We start from the raw sequence: 8,270 nt of genomic DNA on the forward strand, positions 1-8,270 counted from the left end.
GGCAAACAAAGGTTTATTTTGGTAAAAGAAAAACGCGGTACAATATATATCTCAATAAACAGTCCAACACCCGACAGTTATTGTAACAAATAACGAAATAGCCTGACGTTCCCCTTTCCGTTAACCTTCCTCACGCGAGGCCCCGTTCTTTTTCGACAATTAAATATAGATCCGAAAATAAAAATATTGTGGACGGAGTACCTAAGGGACTTGCAAGGGTTCTGTCGTAGCGGTCCGATTGTGGGCTTCGATGGGGAATCTTCTTCTTTTCGAGTCGCAACTTCCTTTCTTCTACCAACGGTCCACTCTCTTCTCGGTCGCTCTTCTTTCCTTTTTCGTCTGCGGTTCTCTCCCTTTCTTTCTCGAAAAAGTCCAAGAGTCCTTTTCTTACTCCTTACACCCGCTTTTATAACTCCCTCCAACTCCGTCACACTGTCACGGACCAATCAGACGCCGGAAACTTAGCCATCGGCTAACAGGAGGCACCGAGGAAGGAAACGGAAGGGAAACGGTACAAATTATACGCGCGACGCGACAAAAACGGAAAACAAAAAAAAAAAAAAAAAAAAAAAAAAAATAGAATTTATTCAGTAACTGATATTCATTGTAAACGTGTATGTATTTTGTTCTTAAATAATGAACAATTTTTCTTCAGTGCTACAGTCTATTTTTCTGAATAATTTTGTTCATGGTTATTTCATTTCTATGATTCTTTTAATTGCTGAATGAAATTAATTTGTTTAAACTGTGCTGGATGATATAATCCCAAAATCAAAAATTTAGATAGCTAAGATCTGTTAAACTAAAAATATTCTTTAAAATTTTCTTTCTTAAATTTTAAAGACCATTATAATGTGTGATTGTTATAGATTGCAAAACAAAATCTTGTTAGTTTCTAAATGAACATATCTTTTAACTAATATGAAGTTTAAAAATAAATTATTACATATGAATAAATTTTAAAAAAATCCTATATAAATACATATTCAACTAATTAATATATCATTAAATATTTCTTTGTTACACTACTCAATTGTTTCAAAAAAAAAGTTTGTTGTTGGTACTTCTGTATAAATAATAATTTTAACAAGTTAAAAATTTGAAATCTCATAGAAATGTAGACTTTTGAGAGCATTTAACAGAAAATTTTGAAAAAATTCAACTAATTATATTAAATATTCAAAAAGAAGTTAGATTTTGATAAGTTGTTTTCTTGTAACTTGAATTTTTTTATCATAAAAATTTAACATTTCTAGGTTTTTATATTAAAGATCAAGTTCAAATAATTTATAAGCAATTCCTCATCTAAGACTGTTTTAAAAATTTAAAATTATTTTTTCAAAACTTTTTAGAAGTAAATATTTTAACATGATTTGTTGTTATTTCCAAAATTTAAGTTTCTCAAACTTTTAGTAACATTAATGCTTTAATTTTCAAACCATTAATTTCAATTTGAAAACACATAGTAAGGTCTGAAATGTGAATATTTACATTTGACAGTTAACAGCTAAAAACCATAGAAGTAATTATTACAGATATACAGTAATGATTAAAATATTTAAAACTATATTTGCAGTATATTAACTGATCATACTGTTTTATTAATGAATCTGGATTAAAAAATCATTAGAAGTTTTTTATGTTTTGTAATGTCAATATTAAAAATTAAGTATCTGCATTAGCATTTAAATATGCATATTGTATATTATTAAATTCTGATTCAGATGATTTTGTCATACTAAAGAATTGTAAATTGCTGAGAATTCAAGTTTTATGAAGTATTTTACAATTAAAATATTTAGAAGTAGTCTTATTCTTATAAATTATTTGCTTTATTTAAAACATTTATATTCTGAAATTTATAGATGACAAAAAGTTATTTTTCAATTTTGTAAAAAATAAAGAAAGTTTCTATTACTAGGTGTCAACAGAACAAATCTGTAAAAAGAAAGTTTCTATTATTAGGTGTCAACAGAACAAATCTGTATTCTTAAATTTATATTGGCATGTAGCCAATTGATCCATGAAGAAAGATTCTGTATTAAAACACCTACAGTGGTCACATTTTAATTTTCCTTAGAGATACATTTTATTGAATTAGATATTTTAAAATTGTTTATGGAATATTGATTATATACACGGACTTTCAATGTATTATCATTATTATTATTGTTATTATTATTATTATTATTAAAACACTTTTGTATATATCATTTTTTTATTTTTATGTAATTTTTACATATCTATAGTAATTAACTACAGTCGACCCCACTATAACGTGGTAGATACATTCCACTTTATAAGAATTTCACATTGTAGGAATCCTTAAATACATGAGCCAATTACAGCTCGGCACGTGTGCAGTTTATGGATTACGGTTGTTTGAAAGGTTTTCTTCCATAAAATTAATCGATTCTTCGATTCTAGACTAATTTGACTCAACATTTCTAAAACATGTATAATTTTTTGGGAATAATCTGTATAAACTATGCTATAAACAAAAAATTGTAGGCTTACTTACCGAGTGCGCACCGTTCAATGACGCCATTGCTTAAGCTTGTTTTCGTCGCAGAGCAGCGCACGAAACGGCAATTTTCTGATAAGTTATTTTTCTGTGAAAAATTTGTTGAACTTTGGAGACATCATTAATAGAAATAATTGTTATGGCCGTTGAATAAGAAATGTTTTTTTCACAAGAAATGTATAAAATTACAGTACTGTATTAGACTTACAGTATCTAATTTATATACTGTACAGATGATAGTAAACTCAAGTTACTCGCCTAAACTCTCCATAGCATGTAAGTAGTTCAGCTGCTCGTCCACTATTGGTCCAGATTCGACCAATCCTGTCGCGACACGAGTCGGTGATGACGTTTTACCGCATTTTATGAGTTTCTTTTAGCATCTTTATACGCATACAGTCGCAATTTTTTCACCGCGATATACGAATCTGCATTATATGAACCCGTGTTATAGGGAGTCGACTGTACTTTTGTATTATACCTATTTATCTGATATTTATGAATTCCAATAACTTAAAATTACTTTTACTGTAGATTTCCTGTAGACTCTATAGATTTATATTAAAGCCTTCTTTGCAAGAATAAAGTATATGAATATTAGTTTATTACTATCTAGCTTTAATTTATTTATTAAATAACAGTAATAATAATAATAATAATAATAAAAACATTTTTGAGATTTAATTCAAAAAGTTTTTAAATTAAATTTTCTAAGAAAAAAAAAATACAGTAATATCTTTTGAAAATATTATGGATTATAAGATGTAACTTAGGTCCAAAAACAAGTCTAAAAAAATTACCCTGTGTCTTATATATTACAATCTCCCAAAGGCTAATGAATTTATCAAATGATCTTCAGTGGGCTACAATTAAATACACTAAATATTTTGTGCTGAAATGTAAAATATAGTATGTTAAAAGTGGTTATGATTATGAATTAAATTTAGAATAATTAAAGAGATGTAATATTAGCTTAGTATTGCAATATACAGGTACACCATCAAATTTCCAGCACACTTGGTTCCAAAGCCTTGCTGAATTAACCATTTTGCTGGACCAACTGTGATCAAATATAATAACTCATTATCAACATACTTCTAACCCACTGATTATACACTCCCATGTGTCTAAAGTATAACATGGACTGGTAGAAACTTAAATAAATATTAAATGTAAATTAAATGTCTCTCAGAAGCCATAGCTAGAATTAAATTTAAACAACATAAACTAAGCATATCAAAAAATTCTGGTATCACTAACAAGTGCAGTGTAAATAAGTATACCCTATGCACAACACCATCTGTGGCTGCAGGAATTTCAAGTTCCTTGTAATTTTGTCCAGATTAAAGGAGATGGGTGGACCATCAGTTACCAGAAATTCGGTATATCTGTATTTAGTAGTAGTATTTTGTATAGAAACTGATGGCCAGGGAAAAAAACCTTTATAAAGTTTAGTAAACTGTTTACAAAAAATTTATTAGTGTAGTTTCGTTAAAAAAAGTCGGTCTAGTGAGACATGTGGTACTTTGTAACTGCTAAAACTCTAATTATACCTGACTTTTGTGTCAGGTATAATTAATCTTAAAAATAACCTTATTTACAAATTGTTAGTGATTATATTCATATTAAATTTTAAATTCAGTTCTATAAAGAAATCCAGAATATGCAAAAATAAATAGCTAACATTTTAATAAATAAATAAGAAACAAAGTATAAGACTTTTCAAAAGGATTGTCAGGGTTAATAAATTTCACTGTGACTTATGCTTATAAAGGTAGGAAAATAAATTTTATATTGATTTGCCATTACACTCATTTTTTTCCAGTGTGTTACAAAGATTCCATATGCTTCTCTCTTGTCACCCTGTTGATATCAATCCAGCATTCCAATTCTTGCCTTCCACCCTGTAGCGTGTTACTGGTGATGATATTGATAATATGTACAGTACTTTTAATTTGTCAGTGGTTTGGGGTAGAGGACAGACATAAACTGCATTCTTCACGTAACCCTAGAAAACGTTTGCACAGTGTGAAATCAAAAACAAGCTGGCTGTTGTAGAGTCTGGTCAGCATCACTTGCACATCTGATCCATTACTGCAACAAGTTGTTGTTCAAGAATCCATTTCACCTCCATATGAAAATGGGATGGAATCCCATCCAACTGCATAATGTTAATCAGCTCTGTCCTCATTTAGATGAGGCATAAATCATTTGGACAACATCAAGAAATGTTAATTAAGTTATTATTTGTTCAGCAAAGAAAAAGGCCCATAAACTGGTTCTTTTACTGACAACACAGAAATGTATGCATCGCAGAATCACACAAACTAGACATTTTCTGAATATATTGGAGGAAAAACAATAGTTTAGTGGATTACACAGTAGCCATAATAAATTTGTCAAATCCTGACAGTCATTTTGAAAAGCCTATTATTAAAACATATTCCATGAAAAAAGTTCACAGTTCTGTGAGGAAATTAAAATCATTCAGCTTAAATTTGAGCAGAATTTATCTTTGTTATTGAATCATGTTAATTCTATTTTTTAAAAGATTTTTCAGATTTATCTAAGTATAATGTTTATATATTTATCTCATAAAAATATTGTGTTCTAGAAGTCAAAATCAAAAATAAATTTTACTATATTGTCTTTATAATAAAATTTTCAATTTGTAATGAAGAATTTTTTACATTAAAATTATTGATATTATCATAAGATCATTGTGGAGATTGTCACAGTGGTTAAGGACCCAAGAAGCTCAAATAACCATTGAATGTATTATAAGATCACTGTAGTTTTAATAAGTTAAAGATGGTGTTCATTTAGGTAGTCCATTACTTACCATTAGCAACTTCATTAAGAATTTGTTCTTGTCAAGTTGATCTATTTCTCTAGCTACTTTTATTTGTGTAGTAACATCTAGTTTAAAAGGAGAGATTTTACCCATGACATCTCTGTTATTAATGCTTCTTGCCCTTTAAATCAATTAAAATCTCAAATAAGGTATAACTGAAAAGAGCCTGAAATGCATTTTGAACTTGTATTAATGATGATAGTGTATATTATTGAATAAAAAAACTCCTCATAGGAAATTGTGTCAGTGTGATAAGCCTACAGAATGATTGTATGTGATAGCATAAAACTAATATTAATTCCTATTATTGTTTATCCTTACTGAAATTATAATATGAATATAAAGATTTGCAATTTCCAAGTTCTGTTCTATGATGTCTGTTGTAAGTCAAATTGGTCACAAGTCAAATGTAAAAAATTATGATAATAAAGAACAGTTTCCAAAATTACACATAAGCAGGACTGTTGAGAAGGGAGATTTGGGGGTTTCTCCCCAGTTCAGAGAAAACTTAGGGGCCTGTATTGATTGCTACATTGTAAAATTAATATTATTTTTACTACAGTAACAGAAAATAAAATCTTTAAGACTGCTTTTTATTAATAAGAAACATTTTATGTATTTCATTTGTTCAAAAAAAAATAAAAGGTTAAAGTGCTCACTACTCTCAGGTCCCATGTAAACTCTCAAATAGCCTTGTACAGTACATAAATCTATATAATACTATTTATTTGTGGCATATATACTACAATTGGAGGTTGACTCATACCTTGTATTACTTTTTAGGTTAAGAGATTGCTTATTGGACATATTAATCTATTTATTTACACAGAGATGATATTTCAATTAATTACTTATTGCTATGATATTTTATTAAAACAAATATTTGTGACAATACACAGGAGGACAAGTACATTCAAAATCATTAGAAATTATCTTGAGAACTTATTTTGATTTTATTTTTTATTGTTAATTTTTACTTATTTAATTTATTATTACTTCACTTTAAATTTATTATAAAATTAAGATTAGAATGAATTATTATGAACTGATCTCCCTACAGAAAGCTAGTTTCAGTTTTGTGTACAGTATTTCATTTTCATCATTATTACCCAAGTTGTAATAAAGTTTGAATAATGTTCAGAAAATACACACTATAAAAGATTAACTCAACATTATTACATTTAAAATTTAATTGTTATATATCATGTCATTAGTAAGTGTGATTGATTGCTTGGGCTAGAAAATGATTTTATTTTCAGTATAGTAGTTTAGTTCTAATAAATATAGATTGTCTTAAATCAGGGATTGAATGTAATCCCATTGATTATTTAATGTAAAAATATACAGAACAGTCTTATTTTAAAATCTAGCATTAATCATAAACTTATCTCATTTCCTAATCAAGTTCTCCATTTCAATATAATAATTCTTGTCTACAACAGGGCCACATACATTTATTCATTCTTTTTATCATTTTCAGGTAAAAACTTTTAACTATTGAAAAAGAAATTTTAGCTGCTAAATTTATAAAATAATTTTATTGTTGCATAATAATTCCTTAAAATAATTTCAGCAAAAACTGCTTGTGAACTATATTTTGATTTAAGTCATGAAAACCATAATTACCCTCTAAATTGATTTAATTTTTAATGATTTTTATATATAAGTTACTTAATTATGAACTTTCAGTTTCATAATTAGTTCAAATTTATTTCATTATAGAATTTTGATAGATAACAAAAAATCTATACAAAATTTTAGTATTTCTTTGCATATGCAAGATTATATTGTATATGAATAATTTCTATTGAATATTTTTTGCATATTTTGTTTAATTTTCCCTTCAACAATTTGTGCTAAAATCTGACAATCACATGTCTATACTCAAAGTAGAATTTGAACTTATGATCTGGTGAACTATAGAAACATTATCATAATATATTTGATCAATCTGGCAATTGAATATATTAAGATGCAAAAAACATGATAATATGTTAGTTCAATCTATAAAACTTTGCATATGAATGTTTGAAAATATAAAATGGATGTAAACAGTAAAAAGAAGAATCCATAAAATTAGCTCAGGTCAGCCAGTTTCAGAAGAAAATTTTAAGTAAACCAGTCAAGTTATCTTCAATACAAATTATAGAGGTTAAAATGTTGAGTAAAATAAAATATCAAATTAAATATTTCTGAATAAATTAAATGAAATTTTAATATTTAATTATCAATATTAATTATTATTGTTTAATTAGGAAGAATTTATGCTCAAGTTATATATGTTGTTTTTATGTTTTTAGAAAGATTTTTAAATGATACAACTAAAAGGATTATTAGAAGAAATTATTTTGTAATGTTTTGTAAAAGAACATAAATAGAATTATTAATATTTATACTAATAATGTTCAAATTACATAATATTTTGCATTATTAAATTTTAAATATATTAGAAATTGCTGAATGAACTCTAAATTGCATAAATTTCAATGATTAAATAAACAACATACATTATAAATAATGATGGATGAGAATTTATATGAAATTTTGATTTGGTATAGAAATGATTGATACAGGAAAGACAATCGACTGAATTAAGAAATAACATCTATTAAAAATATAGGAGCAGTTTACATTTAATTGTTTGTTAAAATATTTATGTATATTAAAATTTATATTTTAAATGTTGCTATTGTGTCTTAATTTGATGTTACAGCAAATTAGGTCTTTCCAAACAACTGAATAATTTATCCTTTAATATAATATATATAATGTGTAGCTGCTAGGTTTTATGATAAATTGTGCAGTTTTCTTTATATTCAATTTTTTTAAATTTAATGATTCAGAATCATGAAATTACTTAAATGGTAGAACAAAAAAAAAAAAAAAAACAAA

This window comes from Centruroides sculpturatus, unplaced genomic scaffold (assembly GCF_000671375.1).
Source record: "Centruroides sculpturatus isolate CEXI.00-Female unplaced genomic scaffold, Cexi_2.0 scaffold1479, whole genome shotgun sequence".
In the NCBI taxonomy this organism is placed as follows: domain Eukaryota; kingdom Metazoa; phylum Arthropoda; class Arachnida; order Scorpiones; family Buthidae; genus Centruroides; species Centruroides sculpturatus.